Source organism: Sphaerodactylus townsendi, linkage group LG03 (genome assembly GCF_021028975.2).
Source record: "Sphaerodactylus townsendi isolate TG3544 linkage group LG03, MPM_Stown_v2.3, whole genome shotgun sequence".
Lineage (NCBI taxonomy): Eukaryota > Metazoa > Chordata > Lepidosauria > Squamata > Sphaerodactylidae > Sphaerodactylus > Sphaerodactylus townsendi.
Window position 1 is genome coordinate 48,924,693 of NC_059427.1, and position 21,674 is coordinate 48,946,366.

Below are 21,674 nucleotides of genomic sequence, written 5' to 3' on the forward strand. Positions count from 1 at the left end.
CTAGACCCAAGTCAAAAAGTGGGAGCAGGACAGAGCCATGTGATACCAGAAGGTGCATCCAAGTGAATGCACCACATCTTTCTATCATGTTGATATTCTGGTGTCTTCAGAAGGTGATTAAGTAGGAAAACATGGCAGCACTTTCTGCTAGCTGCATGGAAATAATAGAACAAACCGCACCAAGAAGCTAATCTGTAAGCACTCTTTTTGACTTTCAGAAATTTTCAGTGCAGCATTTGTGCTGTCCTAGGGCTGAGCGGACATTCTAGACCTTTCTACTGGCCAATGCTATTCTTTTTCTGCTTGTATTTGTTCTGTGTTGTCTCTGTTAATTTGTTGGTCATTGGTATTATTTATATCCTATTTTTATCTGTTTTTATTTATTACATCAATCCTACTCTCCCTCCATGAACTTCACAGTAGTGTACAGTTATCTCCTCCTCCATTTTATCTTCACAATGACCCTGGAATAGATCCAGGAATCTGTCAGAAGATGATGCTGACAGCTGTGGAATGCAGACCACTGATGGAAGAGGAAGTAAGGCGTCTGTTCACCCCCTGTGCCTTCCTCACAATAGCCCACCAAATGGTGTGGCTATTGCCTCACTTGGGCTCCAAGTCACAGGGAATAAACTTTCACTGGGTTCCAAATATCTGCGGAGGGACAGGAAAGTCCCATGAGCCTTTTGTGAGGCTAGGCCAGGGGTCGGGAACCCGCGGCTCGCGAGCCGCATGCGGCTCTTCCGCCACTGTTCTGCGGCTCCATGAACGGAGCCGCCAGCCCCCTCTTCGCCCGCCCTGCAGGAAGCAGGGCAGGCACATATCTAGCCCGCGGCCGGTGAGGCCGCGCCGCGGGCTCTGGCTCCTGCCCACCCCGCTGCTTGCGGGGCGGGCGCTCTCCTGGCGGCTGGGCAGGCCGAGCCGCCGGGCCCCTCTTCGCCCATGCCTGCAGGAAGCAGAGGCCGAGGGCACATCTAACTAACCATACTTGGGGGGGGGGTGTGTGTGGGCGGGGGGAGGGAGGAGGCGGCGGCAGCGAAGCAGAGTCAGCCGAAGTGGGCGGGGGGGGAGCAGAAGTGCAAAGTGGGAGTGGGGGGTGGAAGCCAAATGGCTCTCTTTGGTGGTGAGAGCCAAGAATTTGAGGTGAGGTGAGAGCCAAATGGCTCTTTGAGGGGAAAAGGTTCCCGACCCCTGGGCTAGGCTGAGAAAGAATGTTTCTGTGAGACTGTAAACCTTTCCGGGGAAAACTCTGTGCTCAGATATTCCAATAAATGAGAAAAAGTGGCTTCCATTGAGAAGCACCCAATATACCAACAACCTTTGAACGCTGAATAATAAAAATTGCAACCTGATTTGACAAGTACTTCAAAAGTTCACAAGGTCAGTTGCTAACCTCACCCAATCATCAGAGATAAAAATCTCTTAAGAATTAATCCCAAATGAATCATTAAGGATTAGGGGTGGACAATATCTTTAAAGCACTAGGGCTGACGATTCAATTGAAATGTTGCAATTCACTGAGCATATTGTTTGAGGCAATGCCTTTTCTGGCAAGAGTAGACAGGTCAGAACAAAAGGCCTTAGGTTTAAAACAGGGCCAGCTAGGGCGCTGAGTGGGGGAGGGGAAGCTGTAGTTACATTCTGAAGTGCAATAACTCATTCAGAGAGCAATCCTAAACAGAGAGCAATTCAGAATCCTACTCAGATCCACTAAGATGAGTTACTCCCAGGACAGTGTTCTGAGGACTGTCTGTGGCCTGCTTCCACGCAGATGTTTCCCTTTTTGAAAATTTCTTATTTAGATTTCTATCAACACCAAATGGCAACCATCCTGTTTTGATGCCCAAGCACATTATTGTGTCATCTGTAAGGAATTTTAGGCATTTTTCTTCCTGCAAAGCCCCACCCCCGCCCCCATCAGTCTCATTTTTTCCAGTCAACTCCTTGCAGTCAATGTTTTCCCATTGGGTGGTTTTTGCAAGTTTTTAAATGAAAACGGTGTGCTAATGTGCTATTTTAAAATTACAATGTATTCTTTATTTGCACTGAAGAATCAGTTCCCCTGAATTCTCAATCTGCATTTTTTAAAATGTCTCTGGCTATTTCTGGGTGTAGATATTGGGGGGGGGGGGGCAGGGGTAGGGGAAGAGAGTACAGCTAGTTTTTGTCTGGATTCCTTGGATAGGTAAAACTCCAAGATGGCTGGAGTGAGGTGGGAATTCACTGCTCAATCATTTCAAACTACCCTGTGCACTGATTTTACCATGCGTCAAGGTCAGGAAATGAAAGGTGTGAAGTGGCGCTTCAGACTGAGTGATACAATTTGTATGTAAATACTACTCCATAGCAGCTGCCTGAAGAAAACCAGAAAAAATGGTAAGTTGCCATGATTACACTAACAATCACACTCCCAAGAACCATTACAGAATTGCTGCAGAAGGGAAAAACTAAAGAAGGAGGAATTTATGCAGAAGTTGTGGGGGTTTTGTGTGGAAAATCCACCATGTGGAAGCCCCATGACCACCTCAGAGGTCTCTGCATTTGCATTGGTAATGCAGACGAAGCAGAGATTCATTCCTGTGTGGAACAGCCTATATTTTCTTCCCTTTGGTTTGTAGAGAAATTTCCACTCCTGTCTCCCTGGGCCCAGTGTGTGGGTTTTCAGATTCACAGTCTTAAGCCTGGTTCAGAATCAAATTCAATGATAAAGACCTTCTAGGCCTTCCCAAACAAGTGACTTTTGAAGTGGTTCAAGGAAGTGGTTCTCTGGCAGGAAACACACACTGCCACAACAAAATTCATAACAAGAAATGGGCATTCATCTGTATAGACATGAGCATATGTATTAAGATGCGTGGGAGGGAAGACTGCATGGTATTCCCATCAGATCTCAGAAGTTAAGCAGGGTCAGTCCTTGGAAGGCAGACTGCAGAGCACAGCAATGGCACATCACCTCTGATAATGCACTTGCCTTGAAAGCTCCTTGCAGGGGTTGCCATGAGTCAGCTATGAATTGACTACACACGCACGCACGCACGCACGCACGCACGCACACATTAAGATGCACTTTTAAACATGTGGCATGCCAACATGTTCCTTCTTGTTTGTTTTACCTTTGGTGCAATTTTGTTTGTCTTCGATGATTACCATAACATCCTCTTCACAGATGATAATGTCACCAGGTAAACAATTTGTTTTATTGAGATAAATAAAACTTAGAGCTTGTCAAGTTATAATGGTCTGATTACCTTAGGTGGGAAAATACATGAAATCTCTAATAAGAAAAAGACAATCCAATCCAACAACCCCTTGAGAATGAAAGGTCTCTGTGGCTTGCTGAGCACTCAGCACACAGAGATGTCTGACAGTCAATGGCTTGCCATCAGAGGTGTATCTAGGCAAACCGGAGCCCGGGGACAAAATCTGGGCCCCCCCCCCCCCCCGGTATGGGCGGCCACCTTCCCCCACCACGATCAAACAATGATTTTTTTGTATCAGCTCACAAAACACCACCCACCCCTAGCAAAACATACATAGTTCTCTCCCCACCAACTCTCCTAATTTTGTCCTCACACCAACCCTATGAGGTTCCAAGCCAGTGCAAATGGGTATTAAGCATGTAAATTTCCCACAAATCACCCCCACCAAAACATTAACCAAAAAAATGTCAGCAGCATCTCTCACAAAACACCTCCAGTTGAATCCACCCCCAAACAGCATCACTTTCAATGGTGTTTAAACTAGGGAGCCCAGATTTTAAATCCACTTTAAAGGGAGAATCTGGGGTCCTCAGTTAAAACAACATTGAAAGTTATGCTGTTTTGGGGTGGATTCTTTCCCACCCTGAAACAGCATTACTTTCAATGTTTAAACTGGGGACCTTAGATTCTCCCTTTAAATCCATGCTGAAAGGGGTGGATTTAAAAGGAGAATCTGGGGAAATTTGGGGGTACCTGCTGTCAGGGGTGCAATTGTTAAGCTAGCGGCACCTAAATGACAGGGTATCTTTAGTAGACTCTCCTGATGATACCACCCAGGTTTGGTGAAGTTTGGCTCAGGGGTCCAAAGTTATGGACCCTCAAAGGTGTAGCCCCATCTCCTATTAGCTTCCATTGGAAACAATGGGGAGTGGGGCACCCCTTTGGGAGTCCATAACTTTGGACCCCCTGAACCAAACCTCACCAAACCTGGGTGGTATCATCAGGAGTGTCTCAAAAAAAATCCCTGAAATTTTGGTGCTGCCAAAAACTGAAAAAACATTAAAAATAAAAAAAACACAAAGGAACCTGGATTTTTTGCGTCCCCCACGTGACCAATTGGGGAGCACCCGGGAACATTTGATTTCCTATGTCCCCATAGCAGATACACCCCTGCTTGCCATACAAATTAAAATAAAAAGAGAAGCTCTTTGTCCTCTGTGGAAAGAACGTGCAAACAGATTTTCTCCAAACAATGAACCGAATGATGATTCCCATCTCATAAGAATTTCAAATGAGTTTCTAGGTAGATTGCAGAGTAGACGAATGGTACAGATATTGTAGCCATACTGCTAAAAGCAAGTTGGGTTCAATCAGGTTGCCTCAGTCAGGTTCATAGTAATGACATTGAAATAAAAACATCATGTTCGTGTTGACTACCACACTCAGTTATCTTGTTGAAATGCCCCTGTACCGACTATTATGTTTTCTCCTATCCTATCCAACATCTGCTTTTGTTCATTGTTTGCAATAAGAATAGCCTTCTAAATGTTTACGTTGATAGAAATACCAATGACAAGTTTGAGTATGCATTCACATCTCCATATTCTGATCAAGGCAGAATGAATTCCTTGGTCTAGGAATTTCTGAAAGAGATTCTTAGACAGTGTTCTCCAGAATCAGCAAACTGGACAGAAGTCAGTGCATTAAAATGACAGTCATTTACATATCTCACTCTTTTCCCTGTCTCTGTTTCTCCTAAAATGTAATTCTGAAATGCAGATGCTAAAGCCTGACTTGACATTAAAATTCAAACATTATCAACGCCCAACAGAGGAAGAGTTTATTAATTGGCTCTTTAGTGGCAACCTGATATGTCACTTTGTGGATAGATGTCAGTGGTTATTTTTTTATGTTTTGAGTCAGTTGTAGTTCAGTGCTAAGACACAGCTAGACTGCTGTTCCATGAAAGTAGACTGTTTTGTGTACATTTGTAACAATATTTTTATTATACCCACTGAAGATAACGGTCAATGATGCTGCCACATTTCTGACCTAAAACGATATTTTATTTCCATAGTGCTATCTCTTTTTATCTATTAGACTGAAACTTCATTAAAATTGTGCCAATCATAAACTCCAGTCAATTATGGAAAACCCCTGCTATATTCTGTGGATTTTGCTTTAAGGATCTACAGGCAGAAGGGATATTTGCTATCTACTTCCCGCATCTGCATAACTGTGGATTCTCTAATCCACACTGCCCCCCTGGTTTTCTTTAAATAATATATATTTATGCTATTTTTACTATTATTGTGAAAATGAAAATGCCATCATTTACTACCTTGCGTTGTAGACCCATATATCCCAGGGTGTCACAAGTAAATAAACAGTTCCACTGTTTCGGTTGTAGGTGAAGCTTAAAATTGGCTGCAGCCCAGAGGGATAAGGGGGTGGCAGAATGGTGCACAACTTTGTCCCACCATGAAGAGAGAATATTCTTAAACTTTGAAAAGAAACAGATACAAATAATATTTAAAAAACAATACTGGTCAACTTCTTTATCATTCTCCATACTCTCGATATTTATTCCAAAGAGTTATTATTCCGATAGTAATACTGAGATATTTAGCTAGAGAGGCATCATAGGCATTATGTTTCTCATAGTATTGGGTTTCTAACAATAACCTTGTTCACATTACAGAGATAAAGAGTTTTAATTTTTGTTCCACAAAAGCAATGGACCGCTTTTATTTTCTGCTTTCATTAATAATACGTACCTGTTTTCAACACCCACAGCAACTACCCTGTTGGACTTCCCATCACTTCTACAAAGGCAGAGATTACTTATTCGACCGTTGATATGAGCCCAAAAGCTGGTGAATGAGTTCAGGTCATATAAATGAATGATTCGGGAAGTAGAGCAGTACAGCAAGTTGTCATGGAGAGTGCCGATCCAAAGTATTCCTTCTTGGAATACTGATAAACTGGATATAAAAGAGCGGCATCCAGGCCAAAAGTGAAATAAAGAAAGAAGGAATCAGCTTTGAATTACTTACTACAGAAGGCACCAGGTTGAAATGCATGATGCAATACTCTTTTGAAGCTTACATGTTTATTACCATAATAACAATCAGCATTCAAACAAAAATAAAAGGTGCTGACTGCATTAGCCAGTTTTGCATTTTTGTCTTATGGAACACAATACTGTGGAAATGCATAATAATTTCTGAATCACAAAACACTGAGTCCATTTCTGCACGGGCCAAAAACAGCACCCTAGAGACGGTAATAACATTGTCGCTGGGGCCCTGTTTGCACAGCTGCCACTGCTGCATTGCAGCAGCGTCATGCTCCCCCCCCCCCCCAAAAAAAAACTGCAGAAAAACGCTCCTTTCCTAACTCACTCAATGAGCGAGTTATTTGGAAAGCAGCTTCTTCCTGCCGGCACCATGCGAAGGGCACCAGCGGGATTGCGCCACTTTTAGGCGCTGCCTGTTTGTGTTGTTTGCTTACCTTTTCTTCTCTCCAAGGCTCCGGAGGGGGAAGGGACACGCCCATGAGCAAGTCTTGAAACTATCTTGATTGACAAAGTTTTGAGTACTTTGATCTAATTCTTATAGTAGGTTTACTGATAGTTTAGCTAACTTGCAAAAGTACTAGTTTCACATTATATGAACCTTTTGATTTTGAATTGTGGTTTTCTGTGTGCTGCATGTGACTGAACATTTGTATTGGGCCCAGCTTGAGTAACTCCAACAAACCATTGTGCTTGGGTTTGGAAAGTTATTTGGAAAGCATCGTCTTCCTGCCGGCGCCATGCAAAGGGTGTTGCCAAGTAATGCCTGGCAACTGGTGGGAAGATTGGGGGAGGGGCAAAAGGTGTGGCAGCATCCCTGGGGAAAAAATTAAAATAAATCCTCATCTACTTGCAGGGGAATTTCTACTATAGAGTTTCTGGTGATTCCTAGAACTACCCAGAAGTGACAAAGATTTGCTCTAGGAATTACCATCAACTTTACATAAATCTGGAAGTTCTTACCACAGAGTTTTCTTTGATTCCTAGAGCTACCCTTTGTCACTTCTGGGTCGCTCTAGGAATCACCAGGAACTCTATGGTAAAAAACCTCCTGTAAGTAGACAAGGTTTTATTTTCCTTTTTATGTTTTCTCCTGCCATCTAAAATCAGGCTTGAAGTCAGACAGAAAAGGTTCAAGTGCAGAAGAACCATTCTGAAAACTCTAAAACTGCTCTGTCTTCATTCATTTGATCACCTTGTCTAAAAATGGAAGGCTTGAAACAGGCATGTTTGGCAAGACGGTACTTTGCCAAAGTTGATCTTTTCAATAATGGCCTCTCAAAAGTTTTAGGAGCATATTAAAATGTATATGAAGGAACTGATTAAAAAATATAATCAAGTACAATACTTCAGTGTTCGTGACGCTATGGGAAATACTTGTTCACTCCTTACATATTAAAATGTATATGTTTACCAAATTGGGCTGAATAACATTGTTTTAAACTACCTGTAAAAAAGCTGCATTGAATCAAATGACCAGAGTTTGATTGATCCATCCAGAGATGAAGAGATAAATAAAGAAGTGTTGCTTGGGTGAAGAAGAAGCCTTGTAATTGCTTTGGTATGACCTTGAAACACATGCACCAAGCAAGCTTGATCATTCCATGATTTTACTGGGATGAAAAGAAACAATGTAGTTATTAAAGTCATGTCCAGCTATGAATATCTACATATCTAATTCTGGATACTTAAATCTGAAGATAAGGAGCACACTCATCCCCAACAATTTTTTTTCTGCAGAATTAAGGTAGCCCTTAGGTCTGCAGAAAAGCTTGAAATTAAAAAAGGAAGGGTTAATTCCCCCCAATTTTTGAAAGAGTGTTATCTTACATATGTGCAGACAATGTTCTTTCAAAATGGTGGTGGCCAGTGTTGCTGATGACTGGAGTTGGTTTCCAGGCCGGGCCAGGCGGCAGTAGCAGCAAATGCTGGAAGCAGCTCCAGGCTAGACCCATCAGGGCAGATGCCTCAGGCTGCTCCAGCGACAGCCGTTGCTGCTATAGAGAGCTAGACCAGCTGTGCTGCCAGCCATGCTGCTCAGACTGCGGCACCACCATGGTGGACACCTCAGGCTGTTCCAGGGATAGATGGGTCCGACTCTTTGCCACAAAGAGCAGGGCCCAGCTGAGGGATTCCTCCCTCCCTTGGAAGTGGAAATGAGATCCTCTCCACACCCCATTAGGGGGAAATGGGAGTCTCCCCTGTGAGTTTCATGGAACCCCAAATTATATTCTAATAGCAAAGTTGGTCAAATCTGTGGACACTTAAATTCAGTGACTGGAGCTGTGAACAGGCAAGTTAGGTCTTTCTACGAACCTAAAAGGGCCCCAGGTTTGAAGAAAAATCTAAAACATTTTTTTTAATTGGAGAGGGGTTAAAATCCAAAAATGATAAAAGGAGTGCCTATAGCATTAAACAACAGATTCCCTCAGTGGCTATTGCTAGCAGAGGCGTATCTGGGAAAATGGAGCCTGGAGCCCATGTTTAAATTACAATCTTGCTGTGGAATCTCACTAGGTGGTTTTGGACCATACTTTCAGCCTAACCTACCTCATAAGGTTGTCGTGTGTATAAAAAGGAAGGGAGGAGTCTAATGTAAGCAGCTTTAGTTCCTGTTGTGGAGAAAGTCTACAGTTTTCTAAGGTAGAGGCTGCAGGGAGGAAAGGAGATGGAAAAGAATTCTGCAAGACAGAGGGGCAGATCAAGTTTGGCTGTGTGATGGGTGTTTAGGAGATAGGGTTATCAAAGCCAGGTTAGGAAATTTCTGGAGATTTGGAGAATGTAGCCTGAGGATACTGGTATTTGAGGAGGGGAGGCACCTCAACATGATTTAATGCCATAGACTCCACCCTCCAAAGCAGCCATCTGGAGAGCAGTATTAATTCTGGGTAATCTCCAGCCCACAACTGATTCATGTTAGTGCTGAGTTAGGACTTCCCATAGTTAAGACTTGTGCTGGTATAATCCCTCACCATGGTTAAAGTTGGTGGGAGAGGATTCGGAATTGACAAAAAAGAAGATGACATGTAGAGAACACTGGGTCCTGCAGCTCAATTCCTTTAACCATGGTCAAAGAACTGGAATCATTATGGTGAAATAATATCAGAAATTACAATTGTTTGTATTTCCAAAGGGAGAACCTGCACTTCAATCTCTGCCTCAGTATGTATCTATGTAACGTGAGATTTTTTGTGAGCAAGGCACTGTTTTCTTTTAATAATTTTGGCAAGATTTTCCCCATCATCGTCTTACAACTGTAACGAACAGCACAGCTCAACTCTTAACTCTTTCCCCCAAAGAGGCCTTTTTATTTCTTTTAATTATCTATCAGGAGGAAGTTTTGTATAACTTTAAAGATCAGCACAGGAGTGCAAGAGGTTCTGCAAAAGTTAAGAGCCAGCAAGGTTGTCTTAGGGTCAGACTGGAGGGAAAAGCACAGACCCTCTCCACGCCACCTTCACTGCTGTCCCACAACAGTGCACTAATCCAGCGGTGCCAATGTGGTGAGGCACGAAGTGAATAAGAAGAGGCAGTGGGGTTATTCTTAACATCATGAAAAGCAACATCTTGCATGGGAGGATAATAAACCTGGTTCTGCCCTCTGTAGCAACCCAAGTGCTGGTTGGCAGGCCCACTTTTTAAGTGCCACGGGCTAATGGTCGCCTAGATATTAGTTTTTTGCACTCCTGAGACAACACAAAAATAGGCATCATTTTTGTTTTCACTTGAGTTTAAAAAGTTGTTTTTAAACATTTGCCTTTTAAAAAGCAATAACAAGAAATGAGCAGGCATGACCACACAAGCAGCTCATTTGTTGATCTACAGGTAAACTTACTTTCGGTGCCTCTGGAGGCAGTGAGCAAAATGCTAGCATGTGATGAGTAGACACAAGCGACAACTGCGCTCTGGTGCGCATGTGGTATCTCAAATAGTAAATTCCCATGTATGTTGTAGCAGAAGATGTGGCAGTCTGAAAAGCAGTAGAATCTTTGCATTCTGACATCAAATTCCATATTTGTGCACCATTTTCTCCCCATGTTTGGATATTCTGCGCTGCATTTTAAAACATTATTACAACATTACTGTGGATTTTGCGGAAGCTATTAGAATCTAATAGATACATCTTGGACAAAAGACAGGAAAGCAATGTTTTCAGGTGACTTGCCACTAGTGGACAGAAAACATGGAATTTATTATTTATTTTTAAAATGTCTAGGACGCCTTCTCACTTAATACAGGATCCCTAAAATGGCATACATTTATTATTGACTAGCAATAAAGCCTGTTATGGGGGGAAAATACAACGGGCACTTGAAAGCAAGGGCTCCTGTTGGCATCTCGGACCAAGTTCATTTACTGACTTGATCTGGGTGAGGAGAAGGGGTTGGTTGAGCTCACAGAGGGAAAAAGCTGCCTTCTTCTCAGTATTTGCTTGGGTTGCTCCTCTGCCAGTGGCAGTTAAATGAGGGGATGCTCATGTTGCTGGTTCCCCTTCCATTTTCTGGGCACAAACACACTCTCCCTCCTCAACCCTCTTCTTCCCTAACAGCACCTGTTTCTCTCTCTCTGGAGTCACTTGCCAACCCCCAAACCTTCAGCTTCAGCCCACTGCCACTTCATGACAGGATGAGCCATTGACACGGTCAAAAACCCATCCAGGTCTTTGGGGTGGTAGCAATGCCAAGTCCTGGGTTCTGAACCAGTACTCAAAAACACAAAAGCAATTTTTAAATGTGTTTATTTACAAGAAAGGTTGTAAAATAACAGCTTTGAGAAGTAGGCAGTGAATATAAAATCATAAGGTGCATATACAGACACTCAATAAAACAATAAAGTACACTTGCTTATTAAAATAAATACTGACTAGAAAATATAACAGAAATCCTTAGTGCGTAGGCAGAGTTCTTCAGAGTAGAGGCGAAAAAGACCAAAGTCAAAGGGAAAATGGCTGCTAACACAGAAGAGATTAATTTATGGCATAAATTGGCCACACCAAAGAATTACCAATTAGCCAATCAAAGGTCAAGTTGTTGAGAACTCTCTGGAAGATGACCAAATCTCCCCGCACTTTTGAAACTTTCAATTAGGACTCTGACCAGTTGAATCCAGCTGAAAATAATTGAAATGACTCCATGCCCGTAATGAGGAGTCTGACCTTGGTGATTCCTATCTCTATCAACAAGCACCTGCAACTAAGCTATGTAAAAAACAAGAGAGACAGAAAACAAGATGTTTTATAAGTTTTTCCAGAAACAAAATATTGAGTCTCCTTGAACTTAGGAATGTACAAGCAAAATGGTTATTCTTTTCACAGACACTGCCAGAGATTGAAGGAGGAGGGGAAGGAGGGGTGGGGAAGAACCCCCACACACACACACACAACTGGTTCGGCATGCCACCCCGGCTCAGCCAATCCACAACTCCCACAAGGAAAAGGCCCCAGAGCTTCACCTATTGTAACAGCTTAGAGACTTTATCAAAGAGGTGGCTAGGACGGAGGAGGAGGCAGGGAGGATGACTGAAGTTGAGTGATTTGTGAAAGAAGAGAAATAAGAGTGTGGTAGCTGGAGGAGTGCAAGCAAAGGGGATAGGCTGCACTAATCTTGATCCTCCTTGATCTCAGATTGCAAATGCCTTAGCAGACCAGGTGCTCAGGAGCAGCAGCAGCAGAAGGCCATTGCTTTCACATCCTGCACGTGAGCTCCCAAAGGCACCTGGTGGGCCACTGCGAGTAGCAGAGTGCTGGACTAGATGGACTCTGGTCTGATCCAGCAGGCTAGTTCTGATGTTCTTATGTTCTTAAAAGGGGTGGGGTCTACCTCCTCCGCTCACGCGCCTGCACAGCTCTTTAAAAAATGGGCCATCACCAATACACATTGCTTTTTATATGATAGGATTAAAACTCTCATATTTTGTCTTTCCTCTTGGTTCAAGGCAATTACAATAACAATTAAATATTCCCAGCTAAAACCAAAGCTAAAATATCAACCCCCAATCCCCCTCCCCCTTAAAAATGCCTGCTGTTCAGGCCTCTTCAAATGCCCTGGCAAACAACCGATCTTGCAATGCTTTCTGAAGATCTCCAAGGAGGGCTCCCCTCATGTTTTCGGGAAGGCCATTCAATGGAGCCAGAGGCATGCTGGAAAAGGCTTGGGCTCTTGATGATGCAGGTGGGCCACACTAAGTGATAGATACCCAAAGACATGACTGCCTAATGAACATAGTTGGTGCACAGGGACATATGGGAAAAGATAGTGCTTCAATTATGTGCATCCCAGGTTGTGAAGATTTTAAATATTATAACTGGCACCTTGGATTGAAATTAGAAACAGATTGGTAGTTAACGAAGCTGTTTCAAAACGGGCAAAATACCATATATACTCGCATATAAGTCGAATTTTTCAGCACATTTTTTGAACTGAAAAAGTCCCCCTTGACTTATACGCGAGTGAGGTGTATTTAAAAAAAAATTCAGGGTTTTTACTTTGTTGGCCACCAGGGGGCACAGTTCTTAGACAGTGTCTAACCAGCTCCACACAAACACAGGATGACCATAGACAAAAGAAACAAAGGCCAGGATACTTCTATTCAGATGCTCCCACCAGTGACCTTGCTATCTCCTGTGTTACTCCCATGCTATAGTCTTCATTGTTACTCATACTTCTATTCAGATGCCCTCAACTATTGACCTGGTTGCCTTCTTTGTTACTCACAGACAATGTTTCTCCACCCACCCTGGACACTCCAACAGATATATATATATACTCCACTTGCTTTCCCAACATCAGATCCTCTGAAGATGCCAGCCACAGATGCAGGCGAAACGTCAGGAGAGAATGCAGCTAGAACACGGCCATACAGCCCGGAAACCACACAGCACCCAACATGTTAGTATATTGTTTTAAACATGTTGTACGCCGCCCTGAGCTCAATGTTGTTGGGGTAGGGTGGGATAGAAGTTGAATAAACAAACAAACATACTGTAGATGGACAGTGAGTCCTGAGCCACAGAGGGAGAATAAGAGCGCTCAAAGAACTAATTTTGGGGAAAGGGGAGAGGATCACAGGATCACTTGCTGCTCCCTTGATAGACACCCATGCATGCAGTAGCTGTGCATGAGGGGTCTCAGGGGTCATGTCAGTGTATTGTACTGGCAAACAAAGATTAACCATCTTCTGCACAAATACTGGGACTAATCCCCTCAGCCAATATATCACTGCTGAAAACATGCGTTAGTTGTGTGTACACCTTAAACTGGGTACATCTTAAGGGTACATCTTAAACTATAACATTTTATGGTTCCTAAGAAGTGCAGATGGTTAGAGTAACAGAAACAGAAAGGGCGCCACCTCCACACGGAGGATTTTCTTTGTTCTGGGTTCTGAACAGCAGGTTTTTGGGAAGTATCCACACGCAATGCCATCCTCTGTTCATCCACAATCCAAGTCCTCCTTGTCTTTAATATATTCTTTCATGGATCTGATTTAATAAATCTTTCCAAGAAGATGAGCAAACTGTCTGGCACAGAATGCTGGTATTTTTGAAGTTCTCTCACACACTGGCATCATTTCCCTTCCATCAAAGCTTATGGCTGCCATTTTGCCTGCTGTGACACTGGAGGGCTTTCTGAAGTCCCCACCACAACCTTAAATCGGCAATTACTATTCAGCTATAGCACATTCTAAGAGCATCAGTGGCGTAGTGGTAAGAGCAGGTGTACTCGAATCTAGAGGAACCGGGTTTGATTCCCTGCTGTGCCGCTTGAGCTGTGGAGGCTCATCTGGGAAATTCAGATTAGCCTGTGCATTCCAGCATATGCCAGCTGGGTGACCTTGGGCTAGTCACAATTCTTTGGAGCTCTCTCCGCCCACCCACCTCACAGAGTATTTGTTGTCGGGTGAGGGGAAGGGAAAGGAATTTATTAACCCCTCTGAATCTCCTTACAGGAGAGAAAGGGTGAATATAAATCCAACTCTTCTTCTTCTTCTAGCAATCAGTCACCACAATCTTCTAATTCTTCTGAATTCTTAGCTTCCATTTAGCTTGATAATTACTTTTTTTTAAAGTAAAAGGTGGGAATTGGGGAAGGAAGGTGGTATGGTATAACCCATTCTTACAAGATCTCAGAAGCTAAGCAGGATCATCCCTTGGAAGGGAGGCCACCAAGGAAGGCTATCGCAAACCAACTCTGTTTCTCACACTTACCCTTGAAAGACCCTTGTTGTGACTTGATGGGTACGTCATACTTTACATGCACAATAAATCATGGCACTAGATCATTGTAAAGTTATTGCACTATAGTGAAATAGCCATTACCAATTAAATAAAGAAAACCCTCAAAAGCATTGTGGTGGCACCAGTAAGGGAAAATGCAGAGAAAATAGAAGCTGATGGAAGGAAATGTGCACAAAATCCCCGTGTGGATGCTTCCTTGTCAATGCAAATGTCCCTGTACTCAGAGTGGTCATGACAGGAGAACAAGAGAACCCTCACCATGCGAAGGCCACCATAGTCATCTACACAGGGAAATACAGAATACATACATGTTCAATACAAAATTCAGATAAATAATTCATGTACCTGAAAAAAAGGCTGTAATTGATCATGTGCATGATATTAGAATAATCTGCAAATTTCTTCTCTTTAAACTTCCAAAGCTAAAAGAGAAAACATTATAAACTAACTTGACAAACTGGAATAATTTGAGCTGAAAAGCTGGAACATTTTTGGCAAGGGAAAGGCCATCTGAAACAGATGGCACGTCTCCTCTGTTTGAACGTCTTCTTTTATAAACCTTTAACATTGGTTCAGACAAAGAAACCAATCTATCTCCAGAAATCTCTGTGTCTGAATACAAAATGTACATCAATAATTGTGGTTGGTCACATTACCCCCATCACTGTGGTTTTTTTCCCTGCTGCGAGCAAGACCAGCCTCATCCAGCAGGCAGACAGTGTGTGGACTGATGGATTTCCCAATTCAAACTGGAAGCCAGGAAGTGGGTGTTACTCTTGTATTTCTGTCTGTATGTTTGTTGCCACTTTCTATATCCCAACCTATTCCCAAGTGTAAAAGCTGTCTCTAATTACGTTAGTTAAGTCAGTAGACATGAATACCAGCCTGCTACTGCATGACCTATTTTGCACTGTGTGGGGCCACTCCATAAAACAGGAGAGCAAAGGGAAATCTATCAGGAACAGCCTTTCAACTGCTAGATGGGCAACACTGCTATAGAACTTGTTTTGTTGTTCATGTTCCCTGACTGGCCAGAGACCAAAATACAACCAAAGGTTGTTGGTTACACAACCAGGGTCCATGGAAAGCAAACCTATCCAATAAAAGTGCTAGGATAATAGTATTAAAAGTGTTTTTCGCCAAAAGTGCATAAGAAGAGTAGTTTTATTTTTCTGCTTTAACTCAACTCCTGTGTTGATACAAGAGATGTTACATTTCCATGGCCTTGATAACGTTTTTCTATTATCTATTATCTATTATCTACTTTTTTATGATGAAGCATTGAGTATGTTGCATATTTGAATATGTTGCATATGTGTGATACATACGTCCACTTATGAGTATATCCAAATATCATTCAGGAATGGATTCCAGTGTCACTCAAATAGGAATACCTTTAATTTATCCTGATTTTCTATATAAATCCTTGAAACCTGTATCCTTCCCACTTGCAGTAATTTCATGCTTTCGAAACATTGCATGGGGATACACAACTCTGCCAACTAGAATTAACAGAACAAATAACTGATCCCTTGCCTGTACTCCTTTGGTTCCTCCACTGATGACCTCATCTGTCACTGGGTTGAATGTAATAAATGTTAACCGTCGTGAATCTGAATTTTCTATTGAGCAAATCTCATTATAGGTCTTATTGTATACCTGAAAAGAACAAATATTTATACTAATACAACGGATTACATAGTACAGAAACAACAAACACCATATCATTTAACGTAATAATTTAACATTGAAACTTTAGGGCAGATATTTGACTTGATATATTTAAATTTAGAACAAAGAAGCCAAAAGAGAGGAGGAGTCATACAGTTTATTTGTGACCCACTGTTTAATGAGAGGGAAAGGATGGTATGTACCCCTTTCCCTTTCCAGCCATGCAATTTCTTTGCTCTAAATTCCACTCTCCATGCATTGCTTTTCACTTTAAAAGATGTTGTCAGGGCTTAGGTGCAAACTTCAGCATATAAATGGGTGGCTAATCCCAACTTTTTTGTGTGGTTCAAATTTTGGATTCAACCACCATAAAATGGGCAATCCTTGAATTGCTCTACTATTTTTTCAGACAGAATATGAAAACTGCTTCATTTTTCATAAGAAGATGGTATGTCAAAAACTACACACAATACATAATTTTACCTTAATTGCATAATCTTTTGCCAGGACAAAGTAAACATTGTATTTTTCAGAGTATGTGATGATTCTCACCAGGTTGAATTGATACCTTGGGAAAATCATCTCTCGTTTAGCTAAAAAATCAAACACAAACAAGATTAAAATATAAATTCCTTCATCAGATAATTCACTGAATATTCATAATCTGCTGCTTAAATGTCTAGGCAAAGGGAAATATCCACAATAACTAATTAAATATAATATAGTAAGTTTGTAGCTTTTAATTCATGTATTTCTTCATAATGGTAATTGTATGGTACAACAAAAAATTGTGCATAATTCATCGCACCAACATATTTTTCCAAGAGATATGTTATAAACATAATCTACTTGCCAGTTATGTTGTTTCTACATTAAAGAGAACCCATCTACATAATGTTATACAATATGTTAGTGGAATTATGTAAATTCACAGGCTGTAAACAGTGCCTAGGAGGCAAGGATATTTCCACAAGTTACCCCCTATTCCATCATTTTGGGGGGCCTACACACCTCAGGGCAATTTTTCAGTGGTATGCAGTAGGAAGGGAAAGGGGTCAAAATCTATTCCCTGTGACCAGTTCTCTAAATCAATGTCTCCAAAACAATTCTGCATTTTAACCTCAGTGCAAAGTCATGTGTGGTTACCACCACCCCTACAAACATGGGGAACCCCCCTCCCGCCCAGACCAAGTCATTGCAGAATGCACACTATATAAAGAGGACACCAACAATAGATATCACAGAGAAGGACAAAGCTCCCACACTTGCAGTGCCCGGCAGTTCTTCAAGTATGCACACTTATCTGATTCTTCTGGTCAACACAACTAAAGGCATGGTAAGCTGTTTGAAATAAACCTTCAGACAGATCACAGATTCACCTCACCACCAGAATCTGAAGGAAGCAAGTCCAAGGTGGATAATCCCCTTCCATCAGCTAGGACCAGTTTTCTTTTCCGGCTGTTGTAGGTTACTAAATGAAATTGCAAAGAGGCAAGTTTTAGGGTGTGATTAGAGACAAAAGTACATGACTAGAAAACATGGTGAGAAAGAAACCAAATTTAGGCTGAGGGGGCCTAAAAAGAAAAATAGAATTAATTTACAATGTTTCCTTTTAGGAAAAAAATATGCCTCTTCTCACCTCCTGCTATATCTAAAGCTTGTTGGTAGGATTTCTTAACCAAGCTTAAGCCAAAAGTAAGAAAGTTGGTGCCTCTGGCTGCAAATCTGCAACAAAAATAATAATTTCACATTTCAGAGCCACAATTAAACTGCATTTAGTATAAGATATTTGGGGAAAGTGCACACTGGTCAAGATATCAATCAATCTCTAATTACAAAAATCTTGTGTGGAAAGATATCCAGTAAGCAAGGATGTAAGTAAGGGAGGGGTGTTCCCGGGTTCAGCCCCTCATTACATGTCTGAAGCTGCCCCCTCCCCCAATAGTGGGCTTTTTAAATTTTTTTAGTGTTTTTTCATTTCCTGGCCTGCAGGGGGCACAGATTTCATAAGAACATAAGAACAAGCCAGCTGGATCAGACCAAAGTCCATCTAGTCCAGCACTCTGCTACTTGCAGTGGCCCACCAGGTGCCTTTGGGAGCTCACATGCAGGATGTGAAAGCAATGGCCTTCTGCGGCTGTTGCTCCCGAGCACCTGGTCTGTTAAGGCATTTGCAATCTCAAATCAAAGAGGATCAAGATTGGTAGCCATATATCGACTTCTCCTCCATAAATCTGTCCAAGCCCCTTTTAAAGCTATCCAGGTTAGTGGCCATCACCACCTCCTGTGGCAGCATATTCCAAACACCAATCACACGTTGCGTGAAGAAGTGTTTCCTTTTATTAGTCCTAATTCTTCCCCCCAGCATTTTCAATGCATGCCCCCTGGTTCTAGTATTGTGAGAAAGAGAGAAAAATTTCTCTCTGTCAACATTTTCTACCCCATGCATAATTTTATAGACTTCAATCATATCCCCCCTCAGATGTCTCCTCTCCAAACTAAAGAGTCCCAAACGTTGCAGCCTCTCCTCATAAGGAAGGTGCTCCAGTCCCTCAATCATCCTCGTTGCCCTTCTCTGCACTTTTTCTATCTCTTCAATATCCTTTTTGAGATGTGGCGACCAGAACTGAATACAGTACTCCAAGGGCGGTCGCACCACTGCTTTATATAAGGGCATGACAATCTTTGCAGTTTTATTCTCAATTCCTTTCCTGATGATCCCCAGGATAGTTTGCCTTTTTCACAGCTGCCATGCATTGAGTTGACATTCCCATGGAACTATCAACTAAGATGTCCAAATTTCAGGGATTTGTTGGGAGACTCTCCTGATTATACCATCCAGGTTTGGTGAGGTTTGGTTCAGTGGGTCCAAAGTTATGGACTCCTAAAGGGGGTGTCCCCATCCCCCATTGTTTCCAATGGGAACTAAATAGGAGATGGGGGCTATACCTTTGAGGGTTCATAACCACACTTCACTAAACCAAGGTGGTATCATCAGAATATTCTCCTACTGATACCACCCATGTTTGGTGAAGTTTGATTCAGGGGGTCCAAAGTTATGGACTCCCAAAGGGGGTGCCCCCATTCCCCATTGTTTCCAATGGGAGCTAATAGAAGATGGGGGCTACACCTTTGAGGGTCCATAACTGTGGACCCCCTTAAACCAAACTTCACCAAACCTGGGTGGTATCATCAGGAGAGTGTCCTAAAATACCCTGAAAGTTTGGTGCTGCTAGCTTAACAATTGCACCCCTGACAGCAGGCACCCCCCAAATTTCCCCAGATTCTTCTTTTAAATCCACCCACTTTGACATGGATTTAAAGGGAGAATCTGAGGTCCCCAGATTAAACATTGAAAGTGATACTGTTTCAGGGTGGGGGATAATTCACCCCAAAACAGTATCACTTTCAATGTTGTTTTAACTGGGGACCCCAGATTCTCCCTTCAAGGTGGATTTAAAAGGAGAATCTGGGCTCCCTAGTTTAAATACCATTGAAAGTCATACTGTTTGGGGGTGGATTCCACAGTGGCCGCCCATGGGAGGAGGGAGTGCACATAACTCAGATTTTTCACCGGGCTTCATTTTCCCTACCTATGCCTCTGCCTGGAGGGGAGGGCAGGAGGGACTGCTGGCTGCCAGCTGGGAGCCCAGCTAGTGGGGTGGGGGGCAGGGTGGGTAGGGCAGGTGAGTCTGCCGTCCCTGGCCTCAGATAGCTTATTTTATAAGCACTGAGGCCGGGGGCGAGGCTTGGGGAGGTGTGGCCATGCCCCCAGGGGTCAGTGGTGGCGTGGCCCTGCCCCCTGAACCCACCCCATAAAAAAATCTATACCTACGTCATTGCCAGTAAGTCATACCTTACTGAAATTAAAGCTATTCTGTTCCTGCACATTTAATCCACAATGCTTTATGGACAGATTTATGGAGAAGTCGATCTATGGCTACCAATCTTGATCCTCCTTCATCTGAGATTGCAAATGCCTTAGCAGACCAGGTGATCGGGAGCAGCAGCAGCAGCAGGCCATTGCTTTCACATCCTGCATGTGAGCTCCCAAAGGGACCTGGTGGGCCACTGCGAGTAGCAGAGTGCTGGACTAGATGGACTCTGGTCTGATCCAGCAGGCTCTTTCTTATGTTCTTATGTTCTTAATGCTGAAACGCAGGGGAATTCCACACGGCAGAGCCTTTATTCAGAAGCCTTGCTGCAATCCAGCTGAATTGTGCCTTCCAGAAGGCAGGTTTCCCTGGATTTTCCTTGCCCCTGTCCCAACAATGGATTTTTTCCTCCCTCCGCATCCCAGGAGGGATGTTCAAGAATCTCACCCCAAGTAATTGACACCGCAATATGGAATTCTATTGATATATTATTGTATCAATGACTGGGTTGGGTGGAATCCTCAAAAAATCCCCTCTGGTGTTATTAATGGGAGGGGACAGTAGCAGGAAAAATAGTTGCCATGTTGGTGGGAATGGAAAATCCAAACCTCCAGCAAATTTGGGAAAAACTGCAGAAAAGCCAGGGAAAACATGGAATGTGCAAGAATGTAACCTTTTGCTGTGGGAATGCAAAAAAATTGATAACACCGAGATGTACTCACAGTTCTGTTAATTTTCTCCTTGTCTGCTCTTCAGATTGAGTGCCATGTGCGTCACCTATGAAAGTTAATCTTTACAATAAGGAGGTAAAATTAGCATAACAGAAACAGTGGGTAATACCAATCATTTGGTGTCACTTCAAGTGAAAAGCTTTTAACATTAAGACACAAAGGCATCTTTCACCAGAATACAACAGATAATTTACAATAGCTGGAAACATTCAGAATGCCAACACAAATTCTTCTATTGGTATTAGCCTTGTCTCATGGAGTGAGAATGATGCATCACGTCCAGTGAGGAAATTGCTAAACTGTGATCTTTCACATGGTCCCAAAATATTTCGATTTATGTATACAAAGTAATCATAAACTAACATTCAAAATGACTGATGCAGTGACAAGAATGTAGGGAAGTAAAATAAGGGTCTGACAATTGAAAAGTGAAAAACGAGTACAGAGGTGACTTACAGCCAGTAGTGGGATTCAGCAGGTTCGCCCCACTTCGGCAGAACCGGTTGTTAAAATTGTGCTTGTAAACAACCAGTTGTTAAATTATTTGAATCCCACCACCGGATCCGGTTGTTAACTTATTTTACTCCCACCATTGCTTACAGCCCAATCCACAGCCCAAGGTGGCAGGAAACGATGCTGCAGCTGTGCTGCCCTGACATCTCCAGAAGGATTTCCAGAGGCATGGGAAGGCACAGAAAATGGGGGGGGGGGGGATGCCACTGGAAAGTCTTTTATAGGGCTAAATGGAGTTACGTTACCCAAAATGATGGCATAACTCCGAGCCTCAGGGTGTGGCATACCTGGCTGCAAAGCCCAAGTGGAAGCTGACTAACATTGGCTCCACCCCCAGAAATGCCCAGGCATACCGAGCTCCTCAATGACAAC